Source organism: Podarcis erhardii (genome assembly GCF_964252035.2).
Source record: "Podarcis erhardii genome assembly, chromosome: 4".
NCBI lineage: Eukaryota > Metazoa > Chordata > Lepidosauria > Squamata > Lacertidae > Podarcis > Podarcis erhardii.
Window position 1 is genome coordinate 34,308,557 of NC_138508.1, and position 21,655 is coordinate 34,330,211.

Sequence of the window (21,655 nt, forward strand, 5' to 3'; positions counted from 1 at the left end):
ACCTAGATATATCATGTTTCTTTCCCTCAGTTTCCAAGCTTTTTTAATCCTAAAAGCAAAGGGAAGTCAAAACTACCTGTTCCAAGTTTTAGGAGAGAGGGACACAGATCACAGCAAAACAGATCACCTGCAGCTCTGCACACTTTTTAGCACTGGGGCCTTTTGCAACAGAATGTAATTTGAAAACTCCACTGAGGGAATGGCAATGTTCCTGTGATTCTACAGTCACCAGGGTAAACAGTCTTGTAAATTAATTTATTAATTGTGGCCAACATAGCTGTGGATAGTTCTAGGCTCCCCAAGCTTATCTAATCCCTGTGTAAAGCCATCTAAAGGTCAAACTAGACAAGATGTTTAAAACATCACTTGGAATTGTGTCAGTGGGTTGTATCCAGACTAGAGTTGCTATGTTTTTGCTGGGACCAAATCCCATTGCCCTCAGTGGGGCTTACTTCTGAGAAGAGCTGTACAGGAATGCACTGTCAGTTAGGTATAATTTAATAGAACTAAACAGCTCCACTAGTACAAGGATTTTTAGCTGCACAATGGAATTTCCCTACCCTCTCCTCTACCTGTTCCAGTGGCAGACTTTGGGCTTTCAAATTTCAGTGGTGTGCTGTGCAAGGCCAAAAATGGGCGCCCTCTGACTCTTGCTTTCCATTCCACATCATTGTTGCAGTGCCTCCTTTGGCATCCTCTCGTCTCAGTGCCTAATGTGGGTGAACCAGTCACGCTCCCCTAAATATGCCTGTGCCCTCCCCAGAAGCCCATAAAATATACTTCGGGGGGGGGGGGGGACACACAGAACAGATTCTGACGCCACACAGGCAAAAGAGAGGGCAGGTAAGTTACATTGTGCAGCTAAAAGACATTGCACTAACAGAACTATTCAGATGAGTTGCCCTATGTTTTACAATTGGGGTGGGTGGCTGGTCATATATATACATAGTTACAGGTGCTCATTTTCCTGTTTTCACTCTAAAAATATATTATACTTACATACAACAAAATGGTGCCACATAAATGCCACGTGTTTAGCAGCAGGGCAGCTGAAGCAAACTTTTTTATACTTTGAATCCGTGTTATTTTTCTAGAAAAAGAGGTGCTGGAACTCGCCATGAACACCTCCCTCGTTCTCTTAGAATGGCAATGGTGCCCACCTGAGAGTTGCCATAACTGAGTTCTGTCAAGTTTTTTTGCAGAAAAAAAGCCCTGCTTGTAGTCATGATGGTTGAAAATGCAAAATTACACATATTCAGCAATATATATATATATTTTTTAAAAAAAAATCAGCATTGGCATTTTTTTGCTCCAGTATAGTAGGAATGTGGAAGCTGTTTTAAAGCAAGGAAAGGTAATATTATCTGTGTGCTACACAACTGATGTAATACACATGGTCATCCAAAGGGGAGGGGCCTCGATTGCATCCAAGGTCTAAAATTACTTAGTTGCACCACTGAAACTTTCCCCAGTATGGAACTGCAATAATGGGGAAGATTTCACATGCTGAATTTCCTCTCGCCGTGCACCAGTTAAAGGTACAAGGGCATCAATCCAGATAGTGACCTAAAGTGACCTGTTTTGAAGTTCATCTTGTCTTCCTCATTTCTGAACAATATGCAATAGACTATCTACAAGCAGAAGAGGGAAGGAAGAAAGAAAGAAAAATGGCAGGGCTTTTGCACTGCAGAGTTCCTTGCTGGAAGAAGGGATGAGAAGATGGGAACATTTGTCTCACAGCATGCTTGCAGGGAGTGAGGAGAGGGGGAATATACTAGTCACATGATTTCCAAACTGCTGGTGGGGGTGGGGAAGGAGCTGACAGGAATGTCAGGGCATGAAAAGGCAGAGTGGCCACTTTTAATTAACTCCATTTCACGAGTCTAGAACAGTACCAACCACCACTACCCTGAATCCCACCATACCTCCCCCCACTCAATACCAGAAGTTTCTTTAAAAGGGATAAGCTGAGAGACTTTTATTGCTGATTATAAATATATCACCAATGGAGGTCAAGGGCCCTTGCTCTCCCTGCTTTGGGGACAGGGGTGGGTAACTAATTGCCTGGGACTGCCGGCTGCAGAGACAGCCGGCAAATTGTAGGAGAGAGGGAGAAGGGTATGGAAGATATTATTTAGCGTGAAATGTTCCCACAGCAGCAATTTCAATTTGCCAGTGCTATTTGCACGTGACGTAGTGTGAAATGTGCAGGCAACCCATTGTGCTTTTTTCTCAAGGCGAGAGTGTAACTAACATGTGTGTCCCTATCATACATCAGGCTTTGTTTCTGTGTATGGACTAGTGCCAAGAACAGGAGGGAGCGAAGGGGGCCCAGAGAGGATGAATTTAATCTTCTAGGGAGAAATTCTCCTTCTCTTTTCAGTACCCGTAATATTGACGCCTTTGGGACAGACTTTCAGTGTCCCTCCACAGCCATCTGTTGTAATGGCTTTTGAGGTGATAAATTAAGAGTGGACTGAAGACAGAGATCCCACAAGTTTGAGGCTGATTACAGTGACAGGTTCTATAATATGCCTTGTATCTTTTGTCCTTTGGGAGAATAATGTTTGGGCACTTCGAAAACTAGTTTTCATTGTGCTAGGTGAATATCGCTTCTGCAGTTCCTCATTTTTCACTCATCTTCCTTTCTGCCATCCCTCCCAGTTGCTCATGTTTTCTACAGGCCCAGCTTGTGCTTCACCTCAACATAAATTTGCCCTTTGGCCTCCCTTGATTAACTGTAACTGTTTTACTTCATCCCAGTGATCTTTTCTGTGTCCTTGACATATACTGCTTGATACATAAAAGTTCATTAATAAGGTGGTCGTTTTTACTGGTAAGAGGTTTTACTGGTGGTGTAGGAGCCTGTGAGCTTTTGAGGTACACATAACTCTTTATTAAAAGGGCACAGGACTCTTTCATTTTATCAGTGGAGATGCACCTGGTGACATGGCATTAGGGTATCCAAGTGCACAACATTACATAGGGTAGTCCTCTAGTTGAAGGACTATCTGGTCTGAGACTGCTTTAAAGATAAAGAACTGTAAGAAAGCAGAACTGGAATTTTGAAGTTCCACTTCAACAATTAGCACCTGAGCAACAGACAGAGCAAGCAAACAGGTCACCTGATCACAGTGAGTGGTATTCAGCTAACTTTTTGCACTAACACAAGGATTAGTGCTAGTGCAAGGGGTTTCCTCCTCCCCACAGTACATGCCCAGTGCTGTCTCCAAAAGAAATTTGGTGGTGTGTGTGTGTGTGTGTGTGTGTGTGAGAGAGAGAGAGAGAGAGAGAGAGAACATTCTGACATGCAAGGAAAATTCCTTGCTCTGATGAACGTTCACCTTAGTGCTACATTGAATACAACCACACTATGATAAAATACATTGCTATTTAAATTATAGTAATAATGTCTAAATTTGCATCTGTACATATAAATAAGCATATTTAAATTTCATCCAAATCGGTGCCCTCTTTTGGGATGGTGCACAAATGGCCACCCTACATGACTGCAGCTATGTGCATACATACTAGTGAGTAAGCCCTTTTGAAATCTATGAGCAAACATTAATAGAATCAAGCTTCACATCTCACCGATTTCCATAGAAGAGTTCAGCAGAAGGATAACATTCTCCCACTGGTCAATGGAACTTGAAAGTATTTAACTGTGGCTGGATTAGACACTTTTAAAGTACTTTATTGCGACTTTATATTTTATCCACACACCTGACTAGTGGAACTTACCACTATATCCCTGAATTTTCAGAAGGGCTAGAAAAATCAGTGGAGGGTAGGCACTGAGGCATTTATGGGATAATTTTTTTCATAAATTGCTGACGGCTAGGAAATACTTGCTGGGTGGGATCTTGCATGGGCAAATTGTTTGATTAAAAAACAAACTGTGTCCACAACTCCAGTCTTTGTGTGGAGTTATGTGTGCTAGATTACATCCAAGCATGCAGCACCTAAGAGATTGTGAATAGCTCCTTTGACCATGAAAATTACCTGTTGGGGAAGAGGACTAAATTCAACTCTGCCTTCCTCAACCAGTAGTTGGAGCACTCAAAATTATTGTGCCAATCATGTATTTGAAGTGGGTGTGCATAGTTGTACTTTCACTGAGCAAAGTTTATATGAATCAGTACTTATACACATTATATGATTGCAGGTACAAATGCTGGAGCATGTAATCTAAATGTACCTAGGATGGAGTGCCACCTTTTCAAATACTGATAGAGAGGGGTTTTCCCCCTAATACTTTGTAGAATGCAGTGTTCTCCGCTTCCTGCATCCCTTTGTGACATTTTTCTAAGCTTAGCTTTAGGCTACATTCACACGGCAGTCTTTTTCATTTCCCTAACTGTTAGTTTCTACATTATATTTGAGCTTTCATGCAATGTAAAGGCCATTTCCAGAAAACTAATGGAATATAGTGCATGTTTAGAGCTCATTCTTAGGGAAGTTTTTAATGTTTGATGTTTCATTGTGCTTTTAATATTCTGTTGGAAGCTGCCCAGAGATGGGCAGGGTATAAATATTATTATTATTATTATTATTATTATTATTCATGAAAAATTCCATTTACAGCTCCCTTAACAGGGAATATTGCAGGAATAAAGTGACAAAATTTGGGGCAGCATACAGTTCTTTCCTGCTGTTTTCATGCGGGGAATCATGTGGAAATATAAGCATGCATGTGTGGAAAGGGTGAGGGAATAGTGCCATTGCCCAATGACATTTGTTGTATCATACCACACCCACTAGTGCATATCAGTCCAAAAGCCATAGTTCTATAACACAACAGGAACTGCAGTGTGACAGACAAATGGGACAGAAATGCTAGCATTACAATCAGGAATACTAACACAATATTTCCCATATCTGAATGCACCCTTAAGCTTAGGTTTTTAGACTTCTAAAGTATAGAGGATGGCTGAGTATTTTGACACTCAAGTGCAGGATGGCTCAGCTAACATTTAAAAAATGGCAGACACCCACAAAGACGGTAGAACTCCTTCCAACCAATGTTTCCTCAATTGGAATGAATATGTGGAAAATGTTTATTTGATGTCTTATCAAAACTGGTGACTGCCACTACTAGCCAGATTCCATTCTGCATTGCAGGGGGTTGGCCTAGATGGCTCTTGGGGTCCCTCCCAACTCTACAACTCTATGATTCTATGATCTGCTAGTCAGGAGAGGACTGAGAGAAGCATTAGGAATGGAGGGATCTGCCAGTTTTGGTTCTCTCCATTTCTCGTTTTTCCAATCTTAAGTCCTCCACAGATTGCTTAAAAATAAAAATCCTCATGAAAATTCACCAGCATTTTAGCATGAATTTCTCCTAATAAACACACATTTCTACACAGTTTTGACCAACATACAAATTTTGCAAGCAATTTCCCGTGGCAATATCAGTGGCCCTTAATATAATGCAAGAGACAAGCACCAATCTTCATCTGGCAAACACTGAAGATTATAGGTGCTTCTAGTCTAGTATTTATTGTGAGATTGGTGCTTCTTACAGGTGCAAGGTTTTTTTGTTTCTGTTTTTTGCAGTGTCCGCACCACATTGTTGGGATCAAAATACCAACCCATAGTCCCCATTTTATTTTATGTATTTATTTCACGATATTTGTATACCGCTTGATTGTATTAAATCTAATCCGGATTTACTCTTTCTGCAGAAAACTCAGTTAAAACCTGTTGCTAATGACCTGTTGGCAATATCTGAATCTGCAGGATTAAACCCTGGCCTGGAAGCACCCTTATAAAAGCCTGACACCTCCACTCCACCTACATTACCCAAGTGTAAAGTTGGTGTAAGAGAAGTCTTGCAGCAGGTGGAAGGGCAAGTGCTGAAGAATTAAGTGCCTCTATATGTGACAGAAGAAGGGGAGGAGGGATGTGGGTGGCAATGGCGGTGAAATAACTCTGCCACCCTTAAGTTCAGTTCCATCTGATCACATTGAATAAAAAAATTGGACCAAAGAAAACACTTGTTGACTGAACTGTTCCCCAAGTTCTTTCAAGCTGGGTTTTGTTTTTTTGGGGGGGAGAGGGGATGTTAAAAATCCCTCCCAGATTTCTTATTGTAGGAAGGGGAAAGGGATGTGGGGGAATCGGGGGAGGGAGGGGGAAGATTGCATACTTAAAGTTGAAATAAAAAAGCTCCCTTCTATTGACTCCTGAATGGCAGAGATAAAGAGAACCACATGGGAATCATTGTTTGAAACGAGAGCTCCAGAGCCAGGCCTCCCCTTTCCCATTATTGTGCAATTCCCCCTCTTCCCCCCCCCCAGGTCCTTACTCTTCCTCCCCATCCTCTGGGCCCTGCCAGCCCCCAGCCCCATTTTCCCTTGTAAGTCCCAGAATTCCTCCCCCCCCAAACTTGCACAGCCTCAGGCCCCTCAATTTAGCTTGAAGCTCCCATTCAGAGTCACTGGATTGGGTTAAATCCCTTATTCACCTCCCCCCCCCCCATTTGCCCTCGTCAGCTGAGCTTCAGTTCAGATCCCACAAAACAAAATACAACAAAAACCCAGCCGTAGAATTGATGGATCTTGCAGAAGGGGGACTCCCTCCCTCCCGGCAGCTCCTGCTGTTGCCGCTTCTATTTTCCGTCTCTTTCCTCCTTCCTCTATTTAGAGTGTGTGTGTGTGTGTTGCTCTTCAGTTAACAAGTGTGCACTCTAAGTGTGCACTCCCCCATCCTATTTATTCTTCTCTTTTACATCAGAGTTAAGACTTCTGGGGTGTGCTGTCAACTTTCTTTTTACACCTGGCTGCTTTCCATAGGCCATGGCGAATGTAGGGTGGTCGCAGTGTCAGGGATGGGAGCCAGAGTGTGTGAAACCGGACTTTTGGTGGTTGGGAGAAGAGGAGGGGCAGAGAGGAAGTTTTCTGAGGCAATGGAAGAGATAAGAGAAATACATCAGGTGGCACAAGAGACAAAGGTCAGCTTAGTTAACAGGCTGGGTCAAAATTAAACTACATTTTGCTTTTCGCTGTGATGCTGTCCCCTTCCTTCAGATTAGGAGCATTCTGTCTTGACTCTAATCCTAATAGATTTAAGTTCTCATTGGCTCAAATTTAAGACTGATTCCAAGACTGGCAGATTCTAGCACCACCCAGCATTTCCTTTTCCACTGTAAGTTACACATAGAACTGAAATTAACTTACCACATATGGGCCAGTGGGGGTGTATATACAGTGGTACCTTGGGTTACATACGCTTCAGGTTACATACGCTTCAGGTTACATACGCTTCAGGTTACACACTCCGCTAACCCAGAAATAGTGCTTCAGGTTAAGAACTTTGCTTCAGGATGAGAACAGAAATCGTGCTCCGGCGGCACGGCAGCAGCAGGAGGCCCCATTAGCTTAAGTGGTCTTCAGTTAAGTGGTTAAGAACAGTTTCAGGTTAAGAACGGACCTCTGGAACGAATTAAGTACTTAATCTGAGGTACCACTGTATATCATTTTTTCATATAAGTGGGTGTGTTGCAGCAGCTAAATGGGCAAGGAAGGGGATATTATTATTAGCAGACTGTTTGACAATTTTTCAAAACCAATTTTTAAGATTCGCAGAAAAGCACTTTTTAAAAAAGTAAGCTATTATTGTGCAATAATTGTGCTAAAAGACCCCTCTTCAAAAAGACAAGAGCAACTGCAGAGATTGCACTGCCATTTATGAGCTCCCATAGAAGCAGAAGCAACATGGGGGGAATCAAAAGAAAATAATTATTTGAAGATGACATCATGTTAAGGTGGTGTAACAAGTTAATGCACAAACAATGACAATTCCAGAATAAGCACTTAGTCTGAAAGGACCCCTGGTATCTGGATTTGCTTGAGATGTTTGCTTGATGAGAGTGAATTTCACTTCCTCTTCCACACTTCAATGTGTTTCGATGTGATATGCTCACAAATGTTTTGAGGACTGGACAGTCTGGTCCACTTTAGCTGAGATTAAAAGGCCCTAAACAAAATGTAGGATTAATAAAATGACCGGAATAGAGGAATAGTGCTGTGTCAAAATACAACAGCAAAAATAATCTTCACAAAGCAGAGTGCATGAGCCACAGGTAACTGCACACCTGAAATCAGGGGTGGCCACAAGGTATATTGGGCCTACTGATTTATTGATTTGCAGCAGATCAGCAAGGATTTTGACTTCCAACTGTTTAACAATAGGAACAGAAAAGAGGGCATGATCTCCCGCCCCTCTAAATTAGATTAAGATGAAGAGAGCTTGAAATGGAAAACCAGGGCTGTGAACTCAGTTATGAGATTGAAAACAAATTCCTGGGATAAGCATGTGCTCAGAGGCATCCTATTCCTTAATGCTAATATAGTATGTTGCTCCCCACCTGAAACCTGCTGTTTTGCACCTTTTCCAACCTGGTGACCTCCATATATTTTGAATGCTGTTGCTGTTGTTGTAGTTTACTCGCTCTTCACCTTAAGGTTCCAGAGTGGATTGCAGCATTAAAACACCATATATAAAACCATTTAATCCAAAGCAAAACATATTCCATGTAACTAAAAACAGATACTATCTGATAAGAGATTGTCTGATAAAGAGCCTCTTTGATGTAGTTCCACCTTGCTTCGATGCTGTTTCTGGGGCAGTTCAGTAGAGCTTGTTTGATGGAATCAGAGATGTGTCCACAAAGTTCAGGCATGGCTGTTCTGGCAGTGCTGATTCATGGTCACACTTTCTGCTTTGTGCTATAGGTCCTCTAGGGCTGGAGAAGGATCTGGCTTGCCACCAGGGCGTGATCTGTGTCGCCAACGGCACTGTAGTAGTTCTGTGTGACATGAACAGAGTTCAGTGACAATCGCCTGGTGACAATCAAGTCCAGCTGGTGTCAGTGGCCTGACCTTGGATGTCTCCAGGACAATTGCTGTTTTGCCTTGGTAGATAAGAATGTGTTTGTGATGCAGAAGCAGTGATACGAGTACAGCTCAGGCAGCCTGTCTGTTCTTGTTCATGCTGCCAATACCAAAGTGGCCTATGCAGTTGTCCCACGTGTGATGATCATCCCCAACTCTGGCATTGAAATCTCTCAGCAGAAATGATGTTTGCAGGCTGGGACCATCCTGACAGCCTGGTCTGGTTCCTCAGAGAACTGGTCCTTGGTCTGAATGTCACAGCACATAGTGTGAGTGTAGACGCTCAAGATGTTAACAGGATCGGAGCTGGTTGAGAGGTGGAAGGAAAGCAGACAGAAGAAAGTTCCACACCAAAACCTACACCATGAATACATGGGTTGTGTATCCACAGCAGTGACCAGAGGAAGAATGACCACTGGGAGGAGCGCAAAAGAAGCTCCATGGCACACCTGCATTAGCACAACTGGATCCCTTCATCTGCCCCAGCTACAACAAAACATGTCCCTCTCATATTGTTCTCTACAGCCGCAACAGCTGTTTTGGGACTACATTTTCCATCATCCCTGACCACTGGTCCTCTTAGCTAGGGATGAGTTGTAGTCCCAGAACAGCTGGAGGGCCGAGTTTGGGGATGCCTGATCTAGATAGTTGCCAGAGTAGTTATGACCCTTTGTCATGGAGTGCCTTGAATGATCAAGTCCTTTGCAAATGTTCTACCTTCAGGGAACATTTTCTGCATCAAATCTGCCGAGGAGCCCTTCAGTTCTTGCCACTGATCCCCTGTGCATTGCATGCTCTAAGGCACACAAGCCAGTGTGCACAATTCATTGGCAGCTGAGTTTCTTGTTGCCTCAGGTGAAGAGTGTGTATTCTTCAAAACATACCCAATGTTTTCCTGCACTTGTCTATTGATGGGGAACATGGATAGTGGTGGTCAAACCATCTTTGAAGGAAGCCCTGTTAAGAATCCTTGGTAAGCTTTCAAAGAAAGCAGTTTTAAAACCACTGATCTAGGAAGCAAAGTAGCTTTCCCAAAGTTACAGCAACCAAGAACCGGTAATTAAAGTAATTAAAACCTAGAGATTTATTTCTGCATAGACATGAATACAATTGTAAATTTACAGTGAAATTTACTATACAGTGAATCCTTAATAAGTGCCTGATCCTTGGCTCCTGGACAGCAGAAGAAATGTCATGCAGGGAGTGGATTCTTTAATATTCTGATCTACCTGCACTTATTATGGACCACCCTGAGATCTTATAATGATCTTATAATATAAGTCTAACAAATAATAATAGTTGTAGTACTTCCAGAAGATAACTGCTAGGGAGTATCTGATCTCAGATAAACCGACCATATGACAGATGCGACCTGGCTACAAGAGAATCAGGAAGGGCAAATGATACAGATACCTAGAAAATGAGACAGAAGCAGGAAAGGGGAGGTGGAGACAGCAGCTCTTTAGGACTGCAGGGATCTTTATTGCATGGTGTCTGAACAGCACTGATTTTACTCACTGGCTAAAAACAATGAACAACAGGAACAATCAGGCTGACTTGTTGCACAGATACTGCATTGAAGGTTTTGCTTCATCACTTTTTCTCTAGGAGTGGTAGAGTCTATGTGTGGACCCAATATACAGCACCCCTGTATCTGCCCTGCAAACAGCATCTGCATGAGCGCAATTTCCCCACCCACGTACAGTATTTTATTAAGTGCTGTGTGGAACCTCAGTTTTACTTCAGAAAAGCAATTCCTCACCGGTGCTCTAGTGTGGAATTGATCGTAGACAGCAACGCTTTTTAAAGAGCCTACAGGATTTCCTGTTGGGAGGATCGGGTGCTGTTACATGTAGGTCCTGCTTTTGTGCTTCCCATTGGCCCCTGCGAGGACAGGATGCTGGATTAGTTGGCCATTGGCCTGATCCAGCAGGCTTTTACATTAATTCTGTTTGCTCCCTCAGGATAGAGCTCACATTTGTAGAAACACCGGCCTTGTTCCAGGGGGGTAGCGCCTTCTGAGCTAGCCTGGATTGATTTCATCCCTGCCAGAGTTGCACTTCAGAATCCAGGGGACTGAGCTTTCCGTCTCAGCTGACATGAGAAGAACTTACCTGGAGAAATCTGATCTAGAAAATATCTGTCAGGCCCCATAATTTCTGTTCGGCTTCCATATGAGTGCTGTTAGCAAGACCACTAGCTAGGTCATTCACTTATGTGGATGAGAAGTTTTTGAAGAATTCCATTGCTTCAGCTACCATTTGTATAACCTCATGCCATCTTAACATTTCTCCATTACACTCAAGTTCTTTGGCTCAAAGGCGACCCCACCATCTAATCATCTCGACTCACATTAAGACTGTAACCGTACACGCTTCTTTCCTTTGGCTTGTGTGATTTTCCTGTCAACCAGCTCCAGCCGTCTGTTGACAAACTCCAAGTGCCTTGTCTGCAATCTTGGAATAAAGAGACCACTTGAATCTGGACTTTTATGCAGCCAGAGCCCTCGAAGGATTGTCTGCCGCTAATTAATTGGTGTCGCCCCATCACGGAATCCTTGCCATACATGGAGATGTGTGGAAAAACTCAGAAAGAGCTTTACTTGAAGGAACAGAAGGTTATTAAAGGCAAATGAGACACAAGCTGCAGCAAGCATTTTTTCCCTTTTGCTGCTTCTGGTTGCAGTTGCAAATTGAATAAACATCTATCTGCTTGGCTGTACTGACAGTGTTTCCATCTTGGGATCTTAACAGGCTGGAAGAGGGCTGCTTTTTAGGTGATATCTCCCAGCTTTGTTATGTATCTGTATGAGTATACATATGTGCTGCTGCACTGCTCTTATTCCAAAGTGGAATCTTTTTCATCCGCTGCCAGGCAATTTCTGGATGGAGATTTCTTTTTTTTCCATTCTCTCCCTCCCTCCCCCCGCACTTAATGTAAACATAGTTCTGAAAACGATCTGTATAAATAGGATTTAATGGGATTTTTGACATTGTAGGAGACAAGGAAAAAATGAGAGCATAATCCCAGTGCTTTTATCCGGCTCAACTCTTGATTAACTTGAGTTTAAAAAAAAAATCCAAAAGAAAAATATTATTGCAAAATTTCATTTATTTTCTGGCTGTTTGGGGACTCTGCTTCATAAACTGAGATACTTTAAGATATTATTATCTTCATGAAAACACATCTACACACACACACACACACACACACACACACACCACTCAATAGATCCACATTTACCTCTTTCAGTTTCAATAAGGGTTATAGCTTAGTGGTAGAGCATCTGGTTTGTGTGCAGAAGCTCCCAGGATCAAACACTGACATTTCTAGGTAGGGATGGAAAATATTCCTGTCTCAAACACTGGAGAGCCACTGCCAGTCAGTGTAGACAATACTGAATTAGATGGAGCAATTGTCTGACTCAGAGCAAGGCAGCTAGCTGCCTATATTCCTAGGGTTGCAAGACCTCCAGGTTTTCCTAGGTGGCAGATGAGAAGCTTGACTCTCCAAGCAGGATAGAATGCCAGCAACAACAACAACCAGAAAATTGTGCGTGCCACTTGCAAGCTTCAGCCTGGCAGGTGCTCGTTCCAAATTACAGCACAGACACTCTGGGGGGCCTGCCCTCCTCCACTCCCCTCTCCCAATTAACCTCCATCTCCAGAACCCACCCTGTGACATCACCAAGGGCCAACCCTGGTCTCAGGGTCTCTGGGTCTGGGATCTCCTGACCTTGCAAGCCTATGTTTTCTTGGTTTTGATCTTGCCATTGATACTGAAGTGACAAAGCCACGGTAGCAGTTTCAGATTACAACACCCTCAAGTGTGGCATGAAAGAAAGGCCAAACTAGCCAACATATGAAAAAGGAGGTTACAGTTGTAGCAAGAGGGGGGCATCAGGAATGTGCTTTGTGCAGTCAGGCAGGGCCTTTGCTAGGTAGTTCAAAAGCCCCAGGGAATGGGTCTATAACAAAAATGTCCACAAGAATTACATATGCTCATTTATATTGTTACTGATTTGTGGGTGCCCTAATTCTCCCAGGTTTCTGGGTGCCCTGACTCCTCGTAGATTCCTAGGTGCTGAGGCTTAATCATTGTTTTGAGAAATAAAGTGGGATGATAGGCCTTGGATTTATCAGTGTAAATATACAGACCAAGTTTCTTTTCCAGACCAGGGCATCGTCCGAGGAAGTAATTAAGGAGTACAAAGGTGCTGATCAATACATCAAAGGACGATCCTTGAGTCTGGGCAAATGGGGGTTGCAGTGGGCAATGACATATTCTTGGTGGGCAGTCTGAGACAGAAGGGAAGGAGTTGCTGGGCAAGGGGTTTTGTGGAAAGAAGATGGATGGAGAAAGTAAGAGAAAGCCATGCTGGGCAGAAGAAGAAGAAGAAGCCATCACCACGAGGCACAGGCAGCATAGCTGATTCATCTGCTTGTGGATCTGAGCTGGCTGCTCTTAGGAGGGCAACAAAGGACTCTCTTGTGATGTGAAATGCTAGGAACTCTCTTCACAGTAGACTCAGATGTAAATATGTATAAATAAACCATATTTCATAGAGATACTGCAACCTCCACTGTGCCTCATTTTTCCAAAGACATGGAGGAGTAAACAGGGACTGGTGGAAAATATACTTCCAATGCTATTAATCTCAGGGCACATGCTTAATTCTTCCGTTGGAAGACTGTTCAAGCACCCACATTTAAGATTATGTTTGCAGTATGCAATATTTCCAGTCTTGCAGTGACTCCAACTGCATTGTGACACCCTTCCCTCCATAGTTTAAGAGTGAAATCTTGTTTTGCAAATAGCTATATATATGGAGCAGATTGATAACTAAATGCATTTAACATTCTTCTTGTTAGAAGCATCTGCATTTTGTGTTAATATTTTAATATGGTAGCTTTAGATTTTTCTATGGGTGGTGGGACCTAAGAAACCTATACTTCCTTTAGAAAACACTTTTCTGCCTACTCCCCACTCCCATATTTCCATGCTTTCTTTGTAACTGGCACAATAAGTGGTTACGAGAGGAAGCCACTCACAGCTTTTAACAGCCATGGCTGTGTGTTTGATTTATCTCCATAGATTAGTTTGACAGATATTGTCTCATAAAAACTCTAAAGAACAAAAGAGCCTAGTGCCATTCTGGGGGAGCTTGTTATGAGCTAAGTAATTATGGGCAGTACGAAGATCAGGCCAGAATGTGCCCCTAGAAGCTGATAGAAGAGATATTAGCCATCAACAAAAACACTGTGCTTCTAGAGGAATGGGAAAATAGAAATTACAGCTTTGCACTAAGGGGAGGAAACTATTTCTATAACAAAAGGATCTTACGTAGACATGTTAGACATGTTAGTACACATTGCCTATCCTCAACAGTCTGATCAACAACAATTTTCTTACAGTTACAGAATATACAGAGCCTAACAATGAAGAAATGTGAATATCTATTGCGATCAGGCAGGCACCAACTATGGTGGTGTTTCCGATTACAATTGAAGACACACCACCTGTTTGTCCAGGTTCTCCCTGGCTAGTAGTAGCAGTTCCTTGATGGTTTTGCTTACAGTGATGTTGATTTTCATTAGATACTGGTGTGCTTTTTGATGTTTCATGTTTGTAAACAAAATCAATAAAAATCAATAAAAAATTATAATCATATTGCCATGTTAATAAAAGCCTCCAAACCAGGAAATTGTCCCCACCCACTCAAAACCTAAGTGACTAACAAGGATATTTGAGTGTTGCATATTTACTTGACAACCCAACTTCATACAAGATTGACATGCTCCATTTCATGCTTTCTTCTGCATGCTTTAATTCATAACACAACAGCCCCCAGTTTAACAAAGCTAATTTGGAGGATATTATTTCATACTGCAGTCCTCCCATCACTTTTGTGAAGTTATCCTATGAGCACATATAGGGGACAACTACCCCATTTAAGTCTTTATAGATGATCAGCCAACATCACCTTGGCATGCATGCGTGATGCTAACACGCCTGGCTCCTTCATTGAAAATTTGTGGGTGCCTGGGCCCCCATGGTCCCACATAGATGGTGCCTATGACTGATCCCAACATCTTACTTCCTTTGGGTTTCTGTTGTGGTAATAATATTTCCCCAAACATTAGAACTACGTGGTTTTTGTCACTGGGAAAATGCATTTCGTATACCCCCCCCCCCAAAAAAAAGAAAGGTAGGGAAAGGATGAGCTTCAAGCTGACAAGAACAAAATTGTCAAATTTATCAGTAAGAAAGGGTAACGACAGTCTAAGACATTGCTTATTCCATTTGCTTATTAACACCCTCCATGCTGCCCTATTGAGCCTTATCCGTTCTTAACTGACAGAGGCTGAGGTCTAATGGTACCAGCTCCAGGCCTAGAAGTCCTTCCACTGTTGGAATAGGAAGAATGGCCTTAAAGTCACTGGACAGTAGTCAACTAAACAGTTTCTCCACCACAAGGAAGTTTTAACTCCCCACATGCTCCTTATGCACTCCATAATTCTGTTCTGGAAGATTGGGGGAACCCCTGGAACAGATGGAGGAGGAGAAAAGAGAGGACAGAGAAGTTTCACTGTACAGCTAACACTCCTTGAGCTAGAATAAGTATTTAGTTGGACGCTGGCCATTCTTTCTACCATCAGGCATTGGTTGAATGGTGGAAAAGGAACATGCTGTGGCCTTAAATTATGTCATACTTTCTGGGAGGATGGAGCCTTCGCAATTAATAAGCTGTATAAGGCTAAGCTGTGGGTGATGCACCTCTATCAACACCACACAAAAGGAAAATACATACTATATTTACGGGGTCACACATATATTCTATGAGCAAAAACATCATGAAGTAAAATAATTTGGTTAGAGCCTTTCATTCAGTCCATGTTACTGTGTCCCTATTTTAGTTGCTATAGGAGTTCCATACACTTCTCCACTGTGGCTGCCCAGGAAAGGGCACTGGAAGAGCAAAACCTGTTAGACTGGTGTAGCATACCCGCCAACATTTCTCTGATGGAAATAGGGACGTCCAATTCCATAATGTTAATTTTACTGTTTATACCCCACACATCTTACTGGGTTGCTCCAGCCACTCTGAGCAGCTTCTAACATATATAAAAACATAACAAAACTTTAAGCATTTAAAAACTTCCCTATACAGGATTGCCTACAGATGACTCGGCAATCAGAAAACTCCATATCCTCCAACATTTCTCCAATGAAAATAGGGATATCATAAGGAAAAGGGGGACATTCCAGGATCAAATCAGAAACCGGGACAGCTTTTGTAAATCCAGGACATCCCTGGAAAATAGGGATACTTGGAGGGTCTAGTATAGTAGAACACAAGGACTTAAATGGCTGACATAATAGTACAGTGTTTGCTGCCATCTTGTGGACAATTCATTGTGTCTGTACAGCTACCAGATAGCAAGCTCATAAATGCAGCTTTGCATGAAAGGGCACAGCCTCAGCCACGGTATCGGAAGTATCAGAAGGCAAAGGCAGTTTAGAAAACAAGCTATGAAATCTTGAGGAAGTGGCTCCTTTCCTATCAGAGAAATGGATTGTGCTGGACTCCTCCCCACCTAAGCAATAGTGTTAGCAAGGCTTACTTAGACTGTTGGGTAAGAATCCCTTTATTCTAGCAGCTGGTCAGCCCAACCCTGGATAAGAACATCGGTAACCGCCTACACAAAGTCAGACCATTCATTCATTAAACTATTATTCACACTGACTGGTAGCAGCTCTCCCAGCAGGCTTCTCTCCCAGTCCTATCTGGAAATGCTAGAAACTGAACTGGGGAGCATGTGCTCTACCACAAAGCAACAGATTTCTGTCCCCCCACATATGCAACATTGGGCTGCGACAAGATATTCTACTCAACTAACTAATGGATCCCCCCCCCCCCAATGTGGAATCCAGAGAATTAAGTACATGAGGTGTTTAAGAAATAATCGGTCAAATCCAGAGGAGATCTGGTAATGGCAGGTATGAGGGTGATACGGAGCTACGTTCAGAAGTTTGCCTATGAATTGCTGTAAAGCAAGGCTAGGAAGATAGCTATGACCCAAATCTTGGTTGTGGGTTTCTCAGGAGGTACCTGGCTAGGTCACTGCAGGGAACAGAATGCTGGCCAGCAGTTTGGTTCAGCAGAGCTCTTAATAATATGGTTCCTCTGGTTCAGGAGTAACCTTCCCTTTCATTGAGAAAGCATCAATATCATATCCTTTATCACTTTAAGAGAGCTAAAAATAATGTGAATATATTTCATATCTGGAGCCAACATGTCCTTTCGGTTTCAGATAGTACATGGTTAGATACCGTATTTTTCGCCCCATAGGACGCACCGCCCTATAGGATGCACCTAGTTTTTTTTGGGGGGGGAATAAAGAAAAAAATATTCCCCCCCCCAGGCACGGGGCTGGCACGGGGGAAGCCCGAGCTTCCGCCGACCCCAGGACCCAGAACAGCCTGCTATCCGCAAACCTAGGGAGCCGCGCCGGTCTCCCCAGGCTTGCGGAGAGCTGCGCGAAGCCCGGGCGCGCTGCTTCGGAATGCAGGCAGCTCTGCGCAACCTTTGGGAGCCTGGGGTGGCTTCGCGCTGGGCTCCCAAGCGTTGCGCAGAGCTGTGGGAAGCCCGGGAGCGCAGGCAACTCTGTGCAACCCTCCGGAGCCTGGCATGGCTGTGCGCCAGGCTCTCGAGGGTTGCGCAGAGCTGCGCGGAGCCTGGGAGCGCAGGCAGCTCTGCGCAGCCCTCTAGAGCCCGGTGCCTGGAGCCCGGCATGGCTTCGCGCCGGGCTCCCGAGGGTTGCGCAGAGCTACCTGAAGCCTGGAGAGCGAGAGGGGTCGGTGCGCACCGATCCCTCTCGCTCTCCAGGCTTCAGCGAAAGCATGTATTCGCACCATAGGACACACACACATTTCCCCTTCATTTTTGGAGGGGAAAAAGTGCGTCCTATAGGGCGAAAAATACGGTAGTCTAAAAAAGCCTGGGACATGCATTTTCCTGTCCCTCTAGCAGCTATGGTGGCTCATTTACCAGAAGTAATATATTTACTCTGGAAGTTAATATACACCAGGAGGCTTAGTTTGGTCAGAATTGAGTATATGCTTCAATATTTTGCAAGCTGACATGTGACTGTAGATCTATCAATTTTGGTTTCTTTCAGTTTCTTTCCCTTTGTTCCAGTCTTAAATTCAGTTCTCCACATTTCCACATGAATCTGTGATTTTTTAAAGTCCTCTCAAAAATGCATTCAGTTGGCGTTTGCTAGTAGTAAAGTGATTTCAAATTACTGTAGGGAGCAATTAATGGTTTTATGTATTATCAACCCAAAAGTGGAAAAAACAAACCAAGTTCAGCATTTAAATTAATCTCTTCCAAATAACTGCTTGTGGGTTGAGTTGGTTTAAGATAGAGAATGCAGGCCAAAGTGAATTTTATCAAATCCAGGCAACTACCCAACTTTGATGTTCCCTTCCAAGACATCTGTATGGGACTTTACTTGTGACTGTTTCAAGTTATTTATCTTAATGTAGCATTTCCTCCACAAACAGTGCTGTCAAACTTATAGTATATCTCTTCAGTAATGAGTGACATTGTAAAGTACCTAATGCATGGGTAGACATACTACGTCAGAACAGAGGTTTATACAGAGAGCACTGCATTCAGCGCCAGTCTTACCTTATCTTCCAATCTATCACTGGGTTGTTATTTTGTGTGACTATCTGGAAGAAAGAGCAAATAAAGTTTTAGCTCCTATGCTTTTAAACATTAATGCATGTTCAAGGTATGATTAATGGATAGAGCCCCAAGTTTCTTGAAAAAATACAAAAGAAATCTGAATAAGATTCCATCTTTGACACCCAAGATAGTGCAAGTCCAGTAGGCTCATCAAAATAGTGCAAGTCCAGTAGGCCCATCAAGGTATACAATATAGGACTGGAGTTGTATAAGCTTAGAACAGGGGCTGCTTTGGGGGGTTGCAGGAGAGGGTGGACAAGCACACTCTCACACACAAAACAAGAGAGTGCTCTTATGCAGGCACACAAAATGTAGAAGAAGAATTTCCCTCCCAGCTCATCAGATAAGGAATCTGATAATTGGGGAAGGGGAGATTTGTATATCATTAGGGTGCTGGGCTGGGCAGAGATATTTAAACCTCTCTGCCCATCTCAGTGCTGTGTCTAATTTTTCCCTACTTTTTTGTTATCACCGAAATTGGGGTCTGACTGCGTCAGACTACAGGGCCAATGGTTAGGCACGCCTGCTGTACAGCCATATAATTATAAGGGACTTCAAAAACAATCTAGTCCAATTCCCTGCTGATGCAATTGTTTGATACTGATTAACTTCCAAAAACTAATTGATCTGCCATTGGAAGAGATATCACGGCAAGATGAAGAAACCAAAGTGAAGATCTCCACCTTCGTTCTTTTTACCCTCTCCCCTCCTGCTGTCCTTACTCAGGACTTCTATTCAACCAATAGCTAGCCTGCGTATATCCACAGATTAAACAAGAGTTAAAGAGCCTTGCATGAATTGGCCCATAGTTGCATTATAAATTACTGGCTTAGATATATGTTCATATACAAATGAAGCTTACGGTATTGTACTTGGAGGAGCTATCACCATTATTAGTTATTAAATTTATATACTGCCCTTCCTCTGAAGATCACAGGGTGGTTTACAGTATAAAACATAAAATACATAGCCTATTGAATAGGCCATTCAGATCTAATTGCAAACCAATTTGCAATTAACTTTGCTCTAACTTTTGTTTTAGCAGGGATTCAAATGGATTTTTGTTTCTGCAAGTTTGCATTTCTCATTTTAGTTTTGCAAAGGTAAAAGAATAAACCAAGCTAAAATAGGCCATATTATCACAATGTTAACTCATTACAAAAAGTTACCTATAGTCCTTAGCCACAGAATCAGAGTAAATTTGCAACAATTTCCAATTATTCAGTTTTACATTCCACCTTTCCCCTTAAACTTTCTTTTGTTTTCCTTTTAAGAATAACACTCCTCAACTAAATATTCAGAAATCCAATTAAGGTTGATAGGATTTACTTCCAGATAAATATGTTAAAGCTATGCTGTACAATGATAGTCTCATGGGCATTATGAAAATACAAACTCATTTGTAAACATGACGGTGTAACTGAAACAATTTTCATCTCAATTCTTACCAAAGTTACACTGTAAAGTGAAGGAAACAGTACCATCAGAATGGATGTAGACATTATCAACATCTAAGATTACCATTCTTAATGCAGAATCCAATCCATCTGTTTCATTTTATAACAACACTGGAAAGATAGCTCATGCTTGTTCCTCACTTAAAGGCTGCTCATAGTATCTCCTAACTTCAGCTAACAAGACCTTAGTGAAATCTTTTGTATATACCATTGTATTTAGTGGTTTTCTCTCAACTACCATTAAAAAAACCAACCCAGCAATTTATGCTTTATAGCTAAAGAAGAAATGCTATCCTCAGAGCTCTTTTATGCCCTCACAATACAACACCTTCAGGTGTGGCTCTTTTGGAGAAAATGGAGCTTCCCTTAAAGATAAAGTAACTGGCTGATCTCATATATTTACCCAAACTTTAATTTAAAGCCAAAGTCATTTATTGGTTATTGCACCAATTCCTTAATATATTGATCTGGACAGGAATCTATCTGTATTATTGTCAATATTGATAGAAATACATTGGCTAAATCATATTAAAATTAGATCTTAGTGAAGCAGGCCAAGATCTTTGCTTTTCCTATAGGACACCAAGAAATTTATAGTGTGTCAATGATTTTATGAGCTCCCAGCCTATAAACAAATGAAAAGTAATCAGTTTTCATCTTGATGTGATGGTATATCGGTAATTGAAGTCAATGTGTGGACACACACGCACAACTTGCCTGCACTAACCAGTATTAGTTGGTACTGCATATATATTTTAAACTATTGTGGCCTGCAAATTTTTCCAGGATCAGTTTGTACAAATTTGATTTGGACAACAGAAGCTGATGTATCTGCTCAGTGTACGGCAAATATATTTTTGGGAGAAACAAATTGCCTCAACCTAACTCAGCCTTTAGTTACTTTGATGCAACCTGTTCTTAGATTACAAATATGGTGAATTGTTTGCTAATAGAGGGATCTGTGCTTTTATACTGCCATGAGTTATGAAAACTTTACTTCTCTGTTTTACAGCTGGGTCACCATTGTTTTGCTTGACAAATGTGATGGGAGATCAGAGATATAACAAAAAGCATGTGGAAAACAACCTTCTGGGGTCTCTCATCTGCCTTGGCAATGCGACACTCATGAGCCTAGCCAGAAGTGGAGAAAAGGCGGGACCTGGATGTAAAAAAACCAACCAAATATTTAAAACTGCCTGCATCTTTTACTCAAGCCTAAGGACAACGGAGAGAGACATGCCCTACATTTAAAGCACATTGCTCTCCCCCGCAATGAATCATGGGAACTGTCGTTATTTCCTCACGGAGCTACATTTCCCAGAATCCTTACCAAACTACAATTCCCAGAATTCTTGGGGTTTATACAGCCTCTGGCCAAGGCGGTGCTGCTTAAGGCACTTTTAAGAACAAAAGAAAAGCTTTGCTCGATCAGATTAAAGGCGCATCTGGTTCAGCATCCTGCTCTTTAACCAAATGCCTAAAACCTGATGGCCTGCTTTCGGGTCTCTCATAGGCTGGCCACGGATGCTGGATGAGGGGGCTCT

At 42.4% G+C, this 21,655-nt stretch overlaps 1 long non-coding RNA gene across 1 annotated transcript in view; it reads right to left on the bottom strand.

The window, feature by feature from the left end:
- LOC309340789 overlaps nt 1–21,550 on the bottom strand; it is a 39,339-nt gene extending 17,789 nt beyond the window's left edge. Inside the window, exons 1-2 of the long non-coding RNA XR_014156084.1 lie at nt 21,442–21,550; nt 18,595–18,638 (exon numbers count right to left, since the gene is read on the bottom strand). This is a non-coding gene — a long non-coding RNA (uncharacterized lncRNA). The remainder of the gene's footprint in view (nt 1–18,594; nt 18,639–21,441) is intronic.
- Between the last annotated feature and the right edge of the window lie 105 nt (nt 21,551–21,655).